General features: G+C 39.9%; 1 long non-coding RNA gene across 1 annotated transcript in view; it reads right to left on the minus strand.

Annotated features, from left to right (window-relative positions):
* Positions 1-471: 471 nt before the first annotated feature.
* LOC134479498 (uncharacterized) overlaps positions 472-18,724 on the minus strand; it is a 52,575-nt gene continuing 34,322 nt past the window's right edge. Inside the window, exon 3 of the long non-coding RNA XR_010052880.1 lies at positions 472-862. This is a non-coding gene — a long non-coding RNA (uncharacterized LOC134479498). The remainder of the gene's footprint in view (positions 863-18,724) is intronic.

Consider the following 18,724-nt stretch of genomic DNA (forward strand, 5'->3'; position numbering starts at 1 on the left):
ACTCATGCATTGCTGTGGGTAGGGGTATCATTAGTTATGACTCATTGAAATGCTTTAGTTAGTCACTGCTTCCTTCTATTTTTGAGGCTCAGTAACTTTGGACTCAAAGAACCAACTCATACTGAAAAGTGTTTCAAAGTTCTTTGTCCCTTCTGTTAACATTTTGTAGACAAAAAGAAGCAGGAAATGAAGAGAAAGTAGAACTGTTTTGACCAGTGCTTCATAGCTTCATATGCAGCTGCTGGAATGTGACTCGATTTTGAAATTAATTTTCTTTTTATGAAACTCATCGTATTCTTCCTTCGCTTGAATTTTCTATGCTAGAATTTAATTCTTAATATAAGCAACAAATTTAAAAAGCTTTGACCCTTTTGTAAGCTATTCAATTCTTGACTTACTTCTTTTCAACTTTCGTTTTAAACTTTAGAAGACTTGAATACTAATAGCAGTTCTACCACCACTTTTGGTTTCTCTGACCATGACCAATAAACTTTAGTCATCTGTGTCTTTTAATTTTACTTGTAATATTCAGGGTTACCTAGAACAATATTGCAAATGGAAACTGCAGATAGATGTGTAGGAGGAAATTTATTAGGGATATTGGCCACTGAGAAGTCCCATGACAGGTCTCCCGTAGGCTAGAGACCACAAGATGGAAAATCCCAACTCAGGCCCTCACAACCAAGAAGACTGATAGTGTAACTCGTATTTCAAGGCCGAGAGCCAAGTACTCACTCATGGAGGGGAGCAATGCAGTCTCAAGATCAGAAAGCTGGAGTTCCGATGAGTAAGGCGGAAAACAAGAATGCAGTAGTTCTCAGATGAGACTCCAGTTCAGCTTCTGTATTTATTTCCTCTAGTCCTGGTACATAAATCAATATCCAATCAGCTATTAACCACCTTTCTACACCTCCACAAATATGCCCCAAATATACTTTTTCCAGGTCTCTGTGTTTCTCAGTTCAGTTAAGTCTATATCCGACATGAATCATCACACTGTTATTTTGTCTATAAACTCAGAAAATCTGCAAATAGTTGAAATAACCAAGAGAATAATACACACACACACACATACACACACATACATACACGCACACACATACACACACACATACACACACACACACACACACACACACACACACACACACACACACACACACACATATACCAAAGAACAAACTTTTATGAGCCTTCTTTCTGCAGTCTTTGGATTTATTCACCTAACAAATGTTAGATCTATCATTTCCAGTATATTCCTTAATTTAGCAATATAGTTGTTTTAAGGTATATTTGACATTTATTTTGTAGTTGTCTATAAATACTTTTATTTATTACCTAGTACTATGTGAGGAGTAATCTCAAAAGTTAGTTTTTCAAAATAATACATTTCTCTAATTTTCACTTATGAAGTTCTGGGATGGAGGTGTGGCCATGTTGGAGTCTCTCACTTAGGTTGACCACAAGACTGTCTTCAGCATCCACCCGTGGGGTGGAAATTCAAGCCTCTGCTGAGGTAGGTGTATTCACAAACTCTCCCACGAGTGGCTATTGACAGAACAAAAGTGTATTTCTCGCTGTGTGGTGTCCTGGTTAGCTTTAATTTTCAGTCTGACACAGTCTAGAGCTATCTGAGAAGAAAATCTCAACTGAAGAACTATCTAGATCAAAATGGTTTCTGAGTGGGGTGTGAAGGCTTGTATTAATTGCTAATTGATGTAAAATGTACCATCCCACTCTGGGCTGTGCCATCTCCAGGTAGGTGGTTCTAGGCCACATAAGAAAGCTAGCTAAACATAAGCCAGAAATCAGATATTATTGCTTCAGTATCTTGTTTGAGTTCCTGCACAGACTACCTTTAATAATAGACAGTGACCTGGAATTATAAGACAGATTAACAATTTGCTTCTCTCAGTTGCTTTTGGTTAGAGTGTTTTATCATAGCAACAGAAAGCAAATCGGAACATATGGGTACCTCTATAAGGCAAGGTACAACATAGCATATGACTTCCTGAGGGAGGGAGAAAAGTGGAAAGCAAGCAAGACAGACGGGGAAGCCATAGTGTCATTTTCTAAAACACCACATGCCACTGTATTGTAACCTGTTGTTAGAAATGTATCCATTGAAACAGAAAATACTGAAGGAAAATAGATTACATAGTGGAATAAACACCAGGATTGCTGGATTTCTAGGAGCCAGTTAGAGTTGCTCCCTGTAGAGTTCCAACAGTCTAGTATGGATCCTTGAATTCAGTAGAAAGCACATGCAGTAAATAAAGAGAAATTTATAAGAAAGACTATGAAGACCTAGTCAGTGACTAGAAGAGTTTATAAGAAGAAGTCTAAATTGAAGTAATCAGGGGAATGGTACAAATGATTTAAATAATTCGTTCATTTGTAATTATAGATTTTAGATGTATCAATGTCAAAAGAGAAGGGGGTTCAAGATTTGAGAACAAACTGTTGCAAAAAGGTAGAAGAACTTTAGAGATTTAGCATCATTAAAGTTAAAGGTTTTATTATATATGTGCATATAATGCAAATAGAGATGCAATAATAGTATTTTAGCAAGACCGAATTTGCATACAAATCTTCCAACTAAATCCTACTTTTCTCCCTTACACATTTTGGTAGAAATTTTTATCTTTTACCTCTTTTTTTATTACAAGTTGTTAATGTCTAGTTATCCATAGTAGCAAGCTCTATTTACTAGAATGTCATTACTGTTTCAAAATTAAGTAGGAGCCATTAGTCTGAGGTACCTATAGTGCCCTGGGTTTCTATGAAAACAGAAGAGAATTTAGGATCAATCAACTATATGAAGCAATACAGTATTTAATAGATTGAAATTTTAAATAAACATTTTATTATCCTTAATTATGTGTACACTTGCATATCTATGTGTGGGTACGTGTACATGAGTGCAGGTGCCCTTGGATTCCAGAAATACCCAATTGCCTGGAGCTGGATTTGGAGAAATTTATGAGCCATCTGATATCAGTACTGGGGATCAAACTTTGGTCATCTGCAAGAGTAGTACAGGTTTGGCCACTGAGCTATCTCCCCAGCCCCTTTAGTTAGAATGTTCCATTAAGGCAGTCCAAATTAGGCAAATATTCATATTCTGACCAGTCAGATCATTCATTTGCTCTTGTGCCTGTTCACAATTAGTATTTACCTCTAGAGGTGTCTGAGGCACTTCTAGTTTGTCACATTTGTACTGATAAATACTTTAACATTATAATGTGCTAGAGAATTCTCTGTCTTTCTTTCTTTACTCCTGAAGAAGCAAGAAGGACCTGAGTCCCACATTCTACAGTAAAGCATCTTTCTCTTTCCTATGTGGTATTGAAAGCATTTCCTCTGACCTTGTTTTGCTTCACATTTTTTTAAAAAAAAATTCTTTTTTCTTTTATTAAATTTAATTTTTGTTGGATATTTTATGTATTTACATTTCCAATGTTATCCCTTTCCCCCCTATGCCACACCCCCTCCTCCTCCCTCTCCTTCTATGAGGGTACTTCCACTCCCACCCATTCCTCCCCCAACGTCCTGGCATTCCCCTGCATTGGGGAATCAAGCCTTCACAGGACCAAAGACCTTTCCTCCTATTGATGCTGGACAATGCCATCCTCTGCTACATATGTGGCTGGAGTCATGGGTCCCTCCATGTGTACTCATTGGTTGGTTTAGTCCCTGGGAGCTCTATTGGGGTCTGGTTGGTTGATATTGTTGTTCTTCTTATGGTGTTGTAAACTCCTTCAGCTTCTTGAGTCCTTTTCTTGCATTGATGTATTTGTGTACATATATGGTGTGTGTATGTGTGTCTATGCATGTACACATATTGTGTGTGTGTGTGTGTGTGTGCGCGCGCGCGCGCGTGCACATGCACATGTGCATGTGTGTATGCATGAGTCAGAGGACAACTTTTGGGAACTGCTCCTTTTCTTCCATATGCTTCCTGGATCAAACTCAGGTCATCAGGCTTAACAGCAAGCACTGTTACCTGGTGAGCCATCTTGCTGGCCCTTTGTTCCATATTTTACATAAACTTTTTATTGTTGTTCTTTTGCTGTCTTTTCCTTGTTTTGTTTTTTTAAATGAACAGAGAGTTCTGACAGGATAGGAAATCTGCTTTGATCTTCATCTCCTTGCTTTTAGCATCATGCCAACTTTAATGATTGTTCTTGCTGTTTGTTGAAGAAGTCTAACATAATAATGGGTTGAAGGAGAGTGGGGTAAAGCAGCTGGAAGGTGTAGTCCATTAGGGTGGAAGTGATGTATATGAAAACAACCCAGGCAGACACAACATTAGGCAGGAAGCAGCATGTACACCTAAATTTGTTTAGTGATAATCTAAATGTATGTCTATCTGAGGCAAATGTTTCTTTATTTTATATCATGTCATAAGAGATGAGGTGGTTCCATAGATAGGAGTACCAGCTGCTCTTGTCGAGGTCTCAGTACCCATATGGAGGCACACTACTATCTGTAATTCTAGTTCCAAGGGATCTCTTCTGGCCTACATTTGTACAAGGTACTCTCATGGTGCGTACACCTACATGTAAGAAAAAACTCATATACATAAGATTAATGAATTGAGAAAAATAGTATAGTTTAATAGAACATTTTATGGAACATGTTTTGTTAGCATACAGTAAGAAAACACAAGGCCCCAAATGACATTTTCATTCATGTGATTTATTTATTTAACTTATTTGTTATTTCCTTTTATAGAAAATAGATTTTTCCCTCATAATATATCTTGATTATGGTTTCCATTCCCTCTATGCCTCCTAGTTGCCCTTCTCTCCTTTCACCCTGATCCACCCTCTTTCTGACTCTCATTAAGAAACAAACAGGCTTATGGGAGATAATAATAAAGAAAAATGAAATATAACAAAATAAAATATAATAATAAAGAACAAAAACTAGCACATAAGAACTGGACAAAACACACAGAAAAGAGCTCAAAAGAAGGTATGAGAATCAGTTAGTTGTTCACACACTCAGGAATCCCATACATTAAACTGGAAGCCATGATATCGATGCAAAGACCTCTAGGGTTAAAAAGAGAGAAGAAAAACTAAAAATGGAAGTATAAAGTTTGTTTGTTTGTTTGTTTTTTAAGGAAAAGTCCCAACATGACTTTGTGAGATAAGGACCTCTGAAAATACCATTGAGTTTGTTTCTGTTGAATATCCACAGCTGGGCCAGTAACCTACCCTTAATAGTAATAATAGTAATATGTTTTCCCTCCTGGAAATGGACAAAGATACACCTTGTTCGTGGTAATATTCTTACACCAGTTAGGAGCAGATCAGATGGCCTTCTAGATTGATGCCTGGCTTGGTGGCCAAAGCTGTTTGATGCTTAGGATTCATAAAAACCAAATCAAATCTAATCCAGGCAGAGCAGCATGGGAAGAGGAAGACAGACAGAAACCTGTAGACGACTCTGCCACCCACAGACCTGCCCTCTGGCTCACAGCTCAGGTGGAGCACAGACACTCACTTGCTGTGCGACACATAATTCAGACAGAAGATGTCACCCAAGGGCCTACCAGCCTCATGGCTAGCCTGCACCAAGAGTGACCACTGATGGGAGAGAAAGAGAAGTGGAGCAGTTTAAGCATTATAAAACTCAAGTGTGGAGAAGAGTAGCCTGTTGTGCAATAGCCAGACCTGCCACCTGGAGCCATGGTGAGGTCCCAGCCTGAGTTTGCTGTTGAGGACCATGTCTGGGTCCATGGCTACACTGTGGCAGGTGTCGATGTCTGTGGCTATTACCACTAAAGAACATGGCATTTGTCCCTAGTCGGGGCAGCCACAAGGGACTAAGTGGATGTCCAGAGTATGTGAAGAACTGACACTACATCTCACCAGAGGCAACACTATGGAAAGCTGCCCCTGTGCTCTACCCAGACAGCACAGTGAAGCTGGCCCTAGTGATGGGGATACAAATCAGCTAGCTCAGAATGAGAGGACGTGGAAGAGCTGGCCCCACTATTTGTCTTGTAAAGTGGCATGGATGTGGGGTGATATCCCCTCATACCTTTAGTGGTCTGGAGAGCTAGCACTGGGGTCATGAGAGCTGGAGAGTGGGCCCTATACCTTGTCTGAGTAGCACAGTGTTCAGGTAAGGAAGTGAGGGAGAGCTGGCCCTGTCACTTATCTGCCATAGGTGGTGTGGGTGTGTATGGGGGGGATGTCTTTCCTCTCTCCAAGGGCATGAGAGCAAGAGATCTTACCCTGCCTCCTGCCTATGGCCGCAGTGGGTGGCTCAGCCAGAGTAATGCAGAAGAGCTAGTCCTGGTGGTGAGGATAAAGGAGGGCTCCTAGAATCACCAGCTCAGCTACCACTGAGGCCCAGATTCAGGGCTCCGTGTTGGCCTACTCCAAAATCTTTATCATCTGCAAGCTGTTGGGACTTGTGAAAGGGCCAGTCCTGCTGATCCACAGCTGCAGGATCTCCATGACAAAGGGGAACAACAGGATAACCAAGAGGAGTCTCTCTGAGGATCCATTGTTAATGATGTCACAGAAGCCAGAGATCTCAAACCTGACCAATGACTCATTGCAATGAACATTTGCAAATGAAGAAGTATGAACTGAGGAATATACTGTGGGACTCACTGTGACATACTATAGCTTCCATGTTGAGATGTTTTCTATGTGAGTGTGTGTGTGTGTGTGTGTGTGTGTGTGTGTGTGTGTGTGTGTGTGTGTGCTGTTTTGTTGGGAGGTTGCAAAGGCAAAGGGCGGCTATGAGGGGATAGAAAGATGAGTTGGGGGACTGGAGTGCATGAAGTGAAACTCAAAGAATCAATAGAAGGTTAAAAAAAATAGAGCAGATTTTTACTCTACCCGTGACACTCTTTTGGTGGAACCTAAGTTTTTATTTGCAAGTTATCAATTAGAGGTTGCTTCTGGGATAGGCATGGGGGCATGTATTCACTTCTTTCAGCGCTTGGGTCCCACCTCTATGGTCCTGTGTATGCATCCTCAGTCTTGTGAGTTTGTGTGCTCATCACCGTGTTGATATAGAGGACCTTGTTTTCTTGGTGTTCTCCATGCCCTCTGGCTCTAATAATCTTTCTGCCTCCTCTTCTACCAGGTTCCTTGAGCCCTGAGGGGCAAGATTTGATGGGAGACATCCCACTTAGAGGTGAGTGTCCCAAGGTCTCTCTCTGCATAATTTCTGGCTGTGGATCTTTGTATTTGCTCCCATCATTCACAGGAGAAAGCTTCTCTGATGATGGCTGAGCAAGGCAATACTCTGCTTCCCTGGTCAGAGCATAGTGTCATTTATTATAGGACCTTATAAACATTTATTGTGGACGTTTTTCTCAGGAAATATGTTGGGTGTGGATAATGACACACGTGTATTTGTCCAATAAACTCACTTTCTGACAAAAGAATCATATTTTGGAACCTTTGGATAATTCTTTGAGATACTCAATTTAGTGTATTATAGCTGTGACAGAGGCCTATGTCATGTAGTCAATATTCTAATTGTGTCTTGGGTAGCATTCAACACCTCCTTGAGCTCGATTCTGCTTCCAGCCTGTAAATGAAAATAACCAAATGTGACCTCTGTCATCCTCTCAAGGGTACTATAAGGCTTAATAAAATGAGTAGCAAACCTAAAAGAGAATGGTATCTTCTTTTCTGTTGGATTTCCGAAGAGAAGAAACTCCATAGCAGCCTTTCTCCTTTCACCTTTCAAATCACCCAAAATACCAAATCAGATAGAATCTGAGCCTACTTCACTGACTGATGTGTTTTAAAGTGAACTTGAAGGCCAGAAGGCAGGTGCACAAGCCCACCTGGAAGGCAAAAGCCAGAAGGAGATCAGTACCAGTAAGGGTCATCCCTCTGGCCACTTCTTTCTAACCCTCCTGTTGTTTTCAACTTCAGTTCCTTTCAGAGATTGTCTGAGGACTGAAGCAAGGGGTCACCTTGAGGAACATTCTCCTGAAAGGAAAGAGCTTCTCTCCCTGGGCCTCTCACATCCTGCTGAGCCACTTTCTCTGAAGAGGCAGCTTTTCTATTATAAGCTTGTCTATTCACCAGTCAAGGATTGAAGTACTGCTAAATTGAGTAGGAGTCAGACGCCACTAAATCCCCAGTAATGACAACTAAGCACAGAGTGTAAAGAATAAGGTTAGAACTGAAAGTACAGCACTTATTGGAATGGTGTGGGGAGGTGGGGGCATTTTTCTCAACCCTCCACATGAGGATTTTGAAGCACTGCCATGAGCTTGCTTCAGTCACACATTGAGGGCATTTTTCATGTCAGCAATGAGGCCCATTGTAGCTCTGTTGGCAACTGGAAGTCTTTATCTCCATGCCTTTAAAAATGGAGCTAGTGATTCATCCCTTGCAGAGCTGTGAAAACTAAGAGGGTAAAGAAGATTAAAATAGGGTCATGCAGTGACATTCCTTTTAGATTCCGCAGAGGTTATCAGATAAAATACTTCTGCTACAACTCTTGTCACAGCTCTGAAATTAAATAGCTCTTTAACAAAAGAAAAATAGACTTCTGATCCTTTCAGGTTTTGCCTGGAAATTTGTAGTATTTCTTTGGTGACTAGTGTATTCTTTTTTTATAGAGTTAAAACTAATCTCATACGCTTATTGTACTCATTCTTGTAGTATGAGCTTTCCTTTTAGTGTACTGCATTTAGCAGTACATCTTTTATTCAAGTTTTTATATTAATATTTATTTATTATTTCATTGTAGTATTGTCCAATTAAACTGTGGTTTTACAAATGACAAAGTCACATGTTTTACATGGAATGAAGGCTACATCTTTGGCCTCCAGAATCCTGCCATTCACTTGCTATGCGGAGGATCTTCAAGAGGTTACAAGTTACGTTTTATTTTTGTTCTCTCCTTGTATGTTGAGTCTATCCAGTGTGTGTACTTCTTTGGGAAGAGACATGCACCACAAAGTGGTAAATCTGAGACAGGGAGACATGAAGAGATTGGAGACAATGAACCAACCAATCTATCTTATTTCCAACCACCCTGTTTCTAATTCTCTGGACTACTTTGGTCAGTAGCATGCATTGCTTCGCAGCAAAGGTAGGAACTTAGAATATTGACTTTGAATCTAAAAATTGATCCCCCACCTCCTGTAGTCAGAAGCCCCTTTAAACAAAGAAAATGTTTGGCTTGACTGAGAACTGGATATGTCCTCATAGCTCCATAATCAAGCATCGAACTTGAAGATCAGGTAATTCATCAGTGGAGCCATGGGAAAACACAGAATGAAGGCAAGGGTCTTCTCAGAACCTGCAGGAAGAGGAAAGCCCAGCCCATCATAAATTAATAGAGTACAGAAAGAGAAAAGTATCTATGCATGATCCACCAGAATAAAAATAAATAAATCAAAGACTTTATAATTCTAAGTCCTCGAGCCTGTTTCTTTCTTTCCTGGGTAGAAACTAGAAAAATGACAAGTTTCAGTAAGAGTCCCCACACCTCTGGAATGCCAGGTGATAAATGATGCATGAGATATAAGTTTAGGGACATAACCGTCAAATCTTATCAGAGGTAAAGGAATGAATTCTGGGAACTAAGCAAGACAATCTCAACTCATCCCCTCTTCATGTGGTCCCATATGTATAGAAGCTACAATGGCAGAGGCTATTACAGCAAACATAATGGGGTAGATCATCTGGAAACATGTGTCCCATTCCCAGGTCTGAGGACTTGACAGTTTCTTTCTGCATATAGATACTGTAGATAAGCACCAGAAGTTTCAAGTAATGAGAAAAGTGTAGTGTAATATTAAAATATATATATGTCCTATCTTTCACAGAAAGAAGTAATTGTGGAATAGACAGAAGCAGACATTAGCTATGAAACCATACTAGCATTGCTGATATCTTTAATATATATACACACTGAATACATATGTGTCACACAAGGAAAGAGATCCATGAAGTCTGACTCTTTTAAAGATAAAGATTCTTTGAAAAAAATAAACTTTTTTAGTACATGTTGGGAGCACAGCATCAATGTCCTCGTGCCTACAGACCTCCAGAAAAACCAAGAATGTCAAGCACACAGGATTGTCTTTCAATGGGAAAAATGTAAAACCTGTTCTTGAGAGAAATGACACATACCCTGAGTCAAGTTTTGATGTAATTATGCTTCTCTGCAAGTGTATAAATATGGAATCTTAACTATACTAATGTTCAGATCTTTTCTGTTGATTTGATCTTGTGCCATTGTAACACTCTGGAAGCCCTTAAGGGATCCTTCACCCAGGAAATCTCCCAGACTCCTCTCTGCTCTGTCTTGAAGAGACTTCCATGCTGCTTACTCATGAGGCTCTTTACTTAACTGTCCCTGTGACCGTGGTTAGGGATGTCATTTTGTGTTCTATTGTCCAAATTTCTATGTGATAGGAGAAATAAAGAGTGATTGCTAGCATAATATGCAGTTGGCCCCAGGACTGGGTTTATAGAAAGAGCTAGAACCTATGATCTGATTAGGCTTGGAAGATCTGGAACACAAAATTACCTATGTAGTTGGACAGAGGTACATCAAGAGGGCCATGCTATGACAAAGAGAAATGACCAAGTATTAGGGAAGCACAGCCTTCAATAGATTCTACTCTACATGAGTATTTTTGGATAGTAAGCATATACTAAAATTTGGGACAAAGCAAAGGGTAAACTCAGGCAGTGAACTCTACTTTGGTTCAGCAAATTGATTGACAATTTTCTACCTGTTTCCCCTAAAACGCATTAAGAGTAGTTACCCATTTTATTTATTTTCTAGAGCTATTTTTTACATTTTATTCTTGCTGAAATCTCTCTGGCAAATTCAGCCTAATCTTGTCCAGGATCTGGTGGTATCTGTGGCATTTAAACTAATGGTACCTGCAATATTCAAATTAAACTTTTAATTTAAGGAATATAAAAATAAATCAATACGTGAATTTGTAATTGCTATTCAATGTTAACAGACAAAAAATAACGTGTTATTTTTCAATTCTATAACAGTAAGTTTTGTAAACAATGTTTTTAAATGGTGGGAACAGATAAACCAATGACTGGATGTCAACTACTTCAAACCCTTTACAGAGTGTGAACCCACCGCTGTTTTTCAGGAAGAGACTTTTCTGAAAGCACACTGCTAGTTTGGTTGCTATAATTTTCTTTTCTCATTGTGAGAGTGTAGAAAACAGGAAATCATAGTCCTGGTGCTTCCTTAGAGGCTCCCATAGCCCACATAGGAGCAAAGTTAGTGATTTGCCAGAGTAGCCAGCTGGGAAGAGAGAGACCTTGGGAGAAAGGGAGGGAAAGTCAAGCTGACAGTAGTGTCATTCAGGAGAGAGGAGTACTAATGGGCTGTGTTGCTGAATTCCTCACATTCTATAGTAGAAGCAGCTAGAATAGTAATTGATTGGGTGAGGAAGGAAGGGAGGGAGGGACGAAGGGATCCTCTATTTCATGGCAGGGTAGGATAGAAGTTTTCGTTCAAGTCACGGAGGAGAGTGGCGTGTGATGCTTTTGACCTATCATATGCTGTTTTAAATACCCAATACCACTGCTTCCAGGTTCAAGACTATGTAAAACAGTGCTGCCTGCACACAGGTCCAAATCAAGTCCCAGTTTAAAAAATAAACAAAGCAGCACTAGCTGCGAGAGAGCTGGATGCGCAGATATCTTCCAGAGGACTGCTTTCGATCTACTTACTCTGAACTCATCTTACAATTTTAATATTACCATAAAGCTTTTTTCTGTTACCTGAGATGGTTTATTTAAGGGTATGCCATTCTTACGATTATTAGAAATAAAATTAATCCTGAACATGTATCAACTGTGTGATGTATCAACATGTGCATATAGTTCAGTTTTCCAAACTCTATAAAATGAAACACACAATCTATTGTGTGACATTGTTTTAAGTTAGCATCAATAAGTGGATGTTGATTCTTAATATATTGTATCTCTATGGGCTGCATCCTAATTTCTCAAGCCCCTGTGGAACCTTTTTGTCTGGAACTACACTTTTTGATGTTATTGTAAGTTCCAGATTGGATTCCTCTGAGGGTTTCCTATTTTGATTTAAAGGGTTTTTCAAACTCTGTTTTATGGTCTCTACTCCAGTATCTAATTTCTCAGTCTCTTCTTTCTCCAAAGATTATGATCTCTCCCAGAAAGGACATACAAAATTGTAATCATTGAAAAAACAGCCATTTGTATGCTGATAAATGAAGTGAGATTATGTGGAATTCAGACACTGAGTGTCTTTGTGTTTCCTTCCATTCCAAATATAGAAACCATTTTCCTTTTTAATCAAAACACTTCTCCCTAAGGACTTAATTTTTGCCAATTTTAAATTTAACACTTAACCAATTCAGGTATCTTGTGCTTTTTACGTTATACCTTGTGTTGTTGCTAGCCCAGCCTTAGCCATTCAGATAGCTCAGGGCTCCCAGTTTCCCCTTATGTTGCCCCTGGCCAGGCCTTTCTGACTTGTTTTACTTCTGGGCTGCTTTAGGCTGCATAAGTTCAGGCCTAGCTCTTTCTAGTTTGCTTTTAACCATGCTGCAGTTGGTAGAAATTGCAGCTATTATACCCTTAGACTTTGGTCTGTGGGTTTTTTGTTTGTTTGTTTGTTTGGTTTTTTGGTTTGTTTTTTTGTTTTTTGTTTTTTGTCTTTAAATAGACCAGGCCTCTTGTGTGGCTAGCCTGACTTTCCCCTGCCTTTCACCTGGCATTTTTAGGCTATACACTTGGGTTCTAATTGCCCCAAGTTAGGTGCCATTTGTCTGGTTCTTCTTCCCTGTCCCATGTTCCTAGAAATAAGCCTCAGACTCGAAATATATTTACAAAAACCTTGGCCACACAGCTAGGCTTTTCTCTAATTAGATAATAACATATATTATTATATCTCATTTAAAATACATTCTATAATCTATCTGATTATCTGTGCTCAGGGTCCATCTTGTCATGTCTTCCCAGGCAGATCTTCATTACCTGGCTCTATCCCAGAATTCTTTCTCCTCCTGGCTGTCCCACCTTCTATTCTACCCTTTCCTATAGGCCATAGGTTATTTTTTAATTGACAGGTGATGCATCTATACAATAATAAGATATTTTCTCTGCATGAAAGTATATAAAATAAATAAATAATTAATTAATAATAAAAAGAATAGCGTTTCTGAAGACAAGTCACAGTGATGGAGCATGTTTTTAACATGGTTAAAATGTTGAGAGACTGGCAATACTGCATGCAATTAGAATATGAAACAACAGTTAGAATTCACAAATTCCTGGTGTGCTAAGCATCTATTGGCTTTGCAAAAAAATTAATTCCTTAATGAATATACACATTTGACATTTGTATCATCCTCCTTCTTCTCCCACCAAGACTTGAGTATTGAGGAGGCAGAGAGATTGCAAGAGCTGGAGAGTCGGGAGGGTTGCTGTGAAATGCCGTTCTCTGAACATGACATGACAGTTATGTATATAAACTCACAGAAGATACGCATATCTACATGAGACCTTCACAAGGTTATGCCAGTTAAAAATTACAGTAGGAACTTGGGAGAGGGGCTGATGCACTATTGGCAACTGGTAGGTTTAGGGAAAGGCAGTCTCTTTTCTATAAGTGATGGCTGTTGATAGCTATCTGGGCCATGGCAGATAACCAAACATCCATGTATATATGGGCGGCATTGATTGGACTCAGTGAGCCACAAGAAAGAGAGGATATAAAGTTGGGAGGAGGATGTGCAGATTAGAGGAAGGGAGTGTGGGGAGGGTATGATCAAAATACGGCTATGTGTTTGCTGTATTCTGGCTGTGTCTCTCAGGAGAGATCTACATCCGGTTCCTGTCGGCCTGCACTTCTTTGCTTCATCCGTCTTATCTAGTTTGGTGGCTGTATATGTATGGGCCACGTGTGGGGCAGGCTCTGATTGGGTGTTCCTTCTGCCTCTGTTTTAATCTTTGCCCCCCTATTCCCTCCCAAGGGTATTCTTAGTAAGAGCACCAGTGGAAGGGGAAGCCCTTGGTCCTGCCAAGACTGAGCCCCCAGTGAACATGATTGTTGGGGGGAGGGCAGTAATTGGGGGAGGATGGGGAGGGGAAAACCCATATAAAAGGGGAGGGGGAGGGACTAGGGGGATGTTGGTCTGGAAACCGGGAAAGGGAATAACAATCCAAATGTAAATAAGAAATACCCAAGTTAATAAAGATGGGAAAAAAAGAGTAAAAAAAAAATATGGTGTGTCCAACAACAATTTTAAAGCAGAGTGTAACATGCAAAGAGGTTGTGCTAATTTTTCTCTGTATTATTTCAAATTTATGATTCAGAGCAAGCACTGCACATTAATTTATCCAAGAAGTATTATGTTTACCTACCTACAGCCCAAGTTACTGCACAAAATTGAATTATACACATCTCCTCCTTTAAGTGATTTGTTGTTTGTATATTTACTTGTCTTTTCCTGAATGAATTATTTTTATCATTTTTATTAATGTGATTATGTGAAAAACTATGCAACATGACAGAATTTTGAAAAATGCATTATGTAACACAACTGTTCATGAATAAGCAAATTGAAAATTTAAAGGAGCGATTAATATTTATTATCTCTCTATTAACTAAAAGATCCTGACAGTCAGATATTTGAAATAGAGAGATAAATTCTTGACCTGACCTTGAAGCTTGACCTCTAGCATTTCGTTGTTATTTGTTTATTGAGGCAGAGTCTTTCTATGTAGCCTAGTCTGTTTTGGAATTCACTGTGCAACTGAGGCTTCCCTGAAGCTCATGATCTCCCTGTTTTTGCCCCTGGAGTTTTAGGGTTATAGGCATACTGTTTTAACTCTCAAGTATTGTCTATACTATTCTAATATAATATTGAATGTTAGTTTTTGCAAGTTTTGAACACAGTTGAAAATCAGTATGCTATGATAGGAAGAGATTAACCACTGAACTTAGATGGGCTGACCTGAATTTAATTCAAAATTTTTCAGCTTACTCCCTGGGTGCCCCCTTTCAGCTAATTTAGTTATAAAGAATAGAGATTACCTCACTGTCTTGAGACATTTAGGAAATGTACAAGGCATGTATAGAATACTTAGTATCCAGTACCTATTATTCTTATCAGTCATCACATTTTATACAGCATAGTGAAAGAATGCTGATATTCACCTAGACTTCTGGGTTTGCACATCTGCAGTATACTCACTGACTTAGTGCCTAAGGTAAGCACCTAAGCTTGTTTAAACTTTTCTTTTATCTATTTGTAAAATAATAATAACATATTTGTTCTGAGGATTAAACTAGGCAATATATAGAACAATTGATGGCATGAGTCAGAACCCCATAAAAGTGGGTTTGAAGTCCAATTTTTACTGAAACTCTCATGTAAGATACATGATGTCACTAAAATTGCTTTTCAGAGGGAGATATAACATCTTCCCCTTCTCCTTAGGTTCCAACAAAACAAGGCACAATCCCTCTGAAGTTCAGTGTAGGGAATCAATGAGTTTATTAGTTTTCCTAACAGAGCATAGCTGAGGGGTCACTTATAAGAGTATGGACATTCATCTTCCTTATGAGTGGAGAGCTCATAAACAACACCCCACGAGCAAACTTGAGCCTCAGGACCACAGGTAAGACCAACTTTTCTGCTGCAAGCGACCTGCCTGGTGAACTCAGGACACACAGAGGCAAAATTCCTCTAGGACCGGACACTTCCGGTATTTAGCGGGGGGGGGGGGGTCCCAAACCGGCAGATCCCTGCCCGCAGCAGCACTCTGCTCCCAGACCCTGTGGGAGAGAGACCTCACCGCCTGGACAAGTGGACACTCCTGAGGCTGCAGAGCGGAAGAGACCACCAACACTGCCCACCCCTGCCCACATCTCTGGCCCAAGAGGAAACTGTATACGGCCTCTGGGTTCCCAAAGAGGAGGGCCCAGGAGCATCAGGTCTGCAGCGTCTGAGACATCGCCAGAACCTGAAGGGACCGACTGGATAAACAGTTCTCTGCACCCAAATCCCGTGGGAGGGAGAGCTAAAACTTCAGAGAGGCAGACACGCCTGGGAAACCAGAAGAGACTGCACTCTGCACACATTACTGATTCCAGAGGAAAACACCAAACGCCATCTGGAACCCTGGTGCACGGAAGCTCCTGGAAAGGGTGGCTCAGATCTTCCTGGTGGCTGCCACCGCGGAGAGCTCATAAGCAACACCCCACAAACAAACTTGAGCCTCGGGACCACAGGTAAGACCAAATTTTCTGCTGCAAGCGACCTGCCTGGTGAACTCAAGACACAGGCCCACAGGAACAGCTGAAGACCTGTAGATAGGAAAAACTACATGCCTGAAAGCAGAACACTCTGTCCCCATAACTGGCTGAAAGAAAACAGGAAAACAGGTCTACAGCACTCCTGAAACATAGGCTTATAGGACAGTCTAGCCACTGTCAGAAATAGCAGAACAAAGTAACACTAGAGACAATCTGATGGCGAGAGGCAAGCGCAGGAACCCAAGTAGCAGAAACCAAGATTACATGGCATCATCGGAGCCCAATTCTCCAACCAAAGCAAACATGGAATATCCAAACACACCAGAAAAGCAAGATCTAGTTTCAAAATCATATTTGATCATGATGCTGGAGGACTTCAAGAAAGACTTGAAGAACTCCCTTAGAGAACAAGTAGAAGCCTACAGAGAGGAATCACAAAAATCCCTGAAAGAATTCCAGGAAAACATAAACAAACAAGTAGAAGCCCATAGAGAGGAGTCACAAAAATCCCTGAAAGAATTCCAGGAAAACACAATCAAACAGTTGAAGGAATTAAAAATGGAAATAGAAGCAATCAAGAAAGAACACAGGAAACAACCCTGGATATAGAAAACCAAAAGAAGAGACAAGGAGCTGTAGATACGAGCTTCACCAACAGAATACAAGAGATGGAAGAGAGAATCTCAGGAGCAGAAGATTCCATAGAAATCATTGACTCAACTGTCAAAGATAATGTAAAGCGGAAAAATCTACTGGTCCAAAACATACAGGTTATCCAGGACTCAGTGAGAAGATCAAACCTAAGGATAATAGATATAGAAGAGAGTGAAGACTCCCAGCTCAAAGGACCAGTAAATATCTTCAACAAAATCATAGATGAAAACTTCCCTAACCTAAAGAAAGAGATACCCATAAACATACAAGAAGCCTACAGAACTCCAAATAGATTTTACCAGAAAAGAAACTCCTCCCGTCACATAATAGTCAAAACACCAAACGCACAAAATGAAGAAAGAATATTAAAAGCAGTAAGGGAAAAAGGTCAAGTAACATATAAAGGGAGACCTATCAGAATCACACCAGACTTTTCATCAGAAACTATGAAAGCCAGAAGATCCTGGACAGATGTCATACAGACCCTAAGAGAACACAAATGCCAGCCCAGGTTACTGTATCCTGCAAAACTCTCAATTAACATAGATGGAGAAACCAAGATATTCCATGACAAAAACAAATTTACACAATATCTTTCTACAAATCCAGCACTACAAAGGATAATAAATGGTAAACCCCAACATAAGGAGGCAAGCTATACCCTAGAAGAAGCAAGAAACTAATCGTCTTGGCAACAAAACAAAGAGAAGAAAAGCACACAAACATAACCTCATATCCAAATATGAATATAACAGGAAGCAATAATCACTATTCCTTAATATCTCTCAACATCAATGGCCTCAACTCCCCAATAAAAAGACATAGATTAACAAACTGGATACGCAACGAGGACCCTGCATTCTGCTGCCTACAGGAAACACACCTCAGAGACAAAGACAGACACTACCTCAGAGTGAAAGGCTGGAAAACAACTTTCCAAGCAAATGGTCGGAAGAAGCAAGCTGGAGTAGCCATTCTAATATCGAATAAAATCAATTTTCAACTGAAATTCATCAAAAAAGATAAGGAAGGACACTTCATATTCATCAAAGGAAAAATCCACTAAGATGAACTCTCAATCCTAAATATCTATGCCCCAAATACAAGGGCACCTACATACGTAAAAGAAACCTTACTAAAGCTCAAAACACACGTTGCAACTCACACAATAGTAGTAGGAGATTTCAACACCCCACATTCATCAATGGACAGATCATGGAAACAGAAATTAAACAGAGACGTAGACAGACTAAGAGAAGTCATGAGCCAAATGGACTTAACAGATATTTATAGAACATTCTATCCTAAAGCAAAAGGATACACCTTCTTCTCAGCTCCTCATGGTACTTTCTCCAAAATTGACCATATAATTGGTCAGAAAACGGGCCTCAACAGGTACAGAAAGATAGAAATAATCCCATGCGTGCTATCAGACCACCACGGCCTAAAGCTGGTCTTCAATAACAATCAAGGAAGAATGTCCACATATACGTGGAAATTGAACAATTCTCTACTCAATGATAACCTGGTCAAGGAAGAAATAAAGAAAGAAATTAAAGACTTTTTAGAATTTAATGAAAATGAAGGTACAACATACCCAAACTTATGGGACACAATGAAAGCTGTGCTAAGAGGAAAACTCAGCGCTGAGTGCCTGCAGAAAGAAACAGGAAAGAGCATATGTCACCTGCTTGACAACACACCTAAAAGCTCTAGAAGAAAAAGAAGCAAATACACCCAGGAGGAGTAGAAGGCAGGAAATAATCAAACTCAGAGCTGA

The sequence above is a fragment of the Rattus norvegicus genome, chromosome 6, assembly GCF_036323735.1.
Source record: "Rattus norvegicus strain BN/NHsdMcwi chromosome 6, GRCr8, whole genome shotgun sequence".
NCBI lineage: Eukaryota > Metazoa > Chordata > Mammalia > Rodentia > Muridae > Rattus > Rattus norvegicus.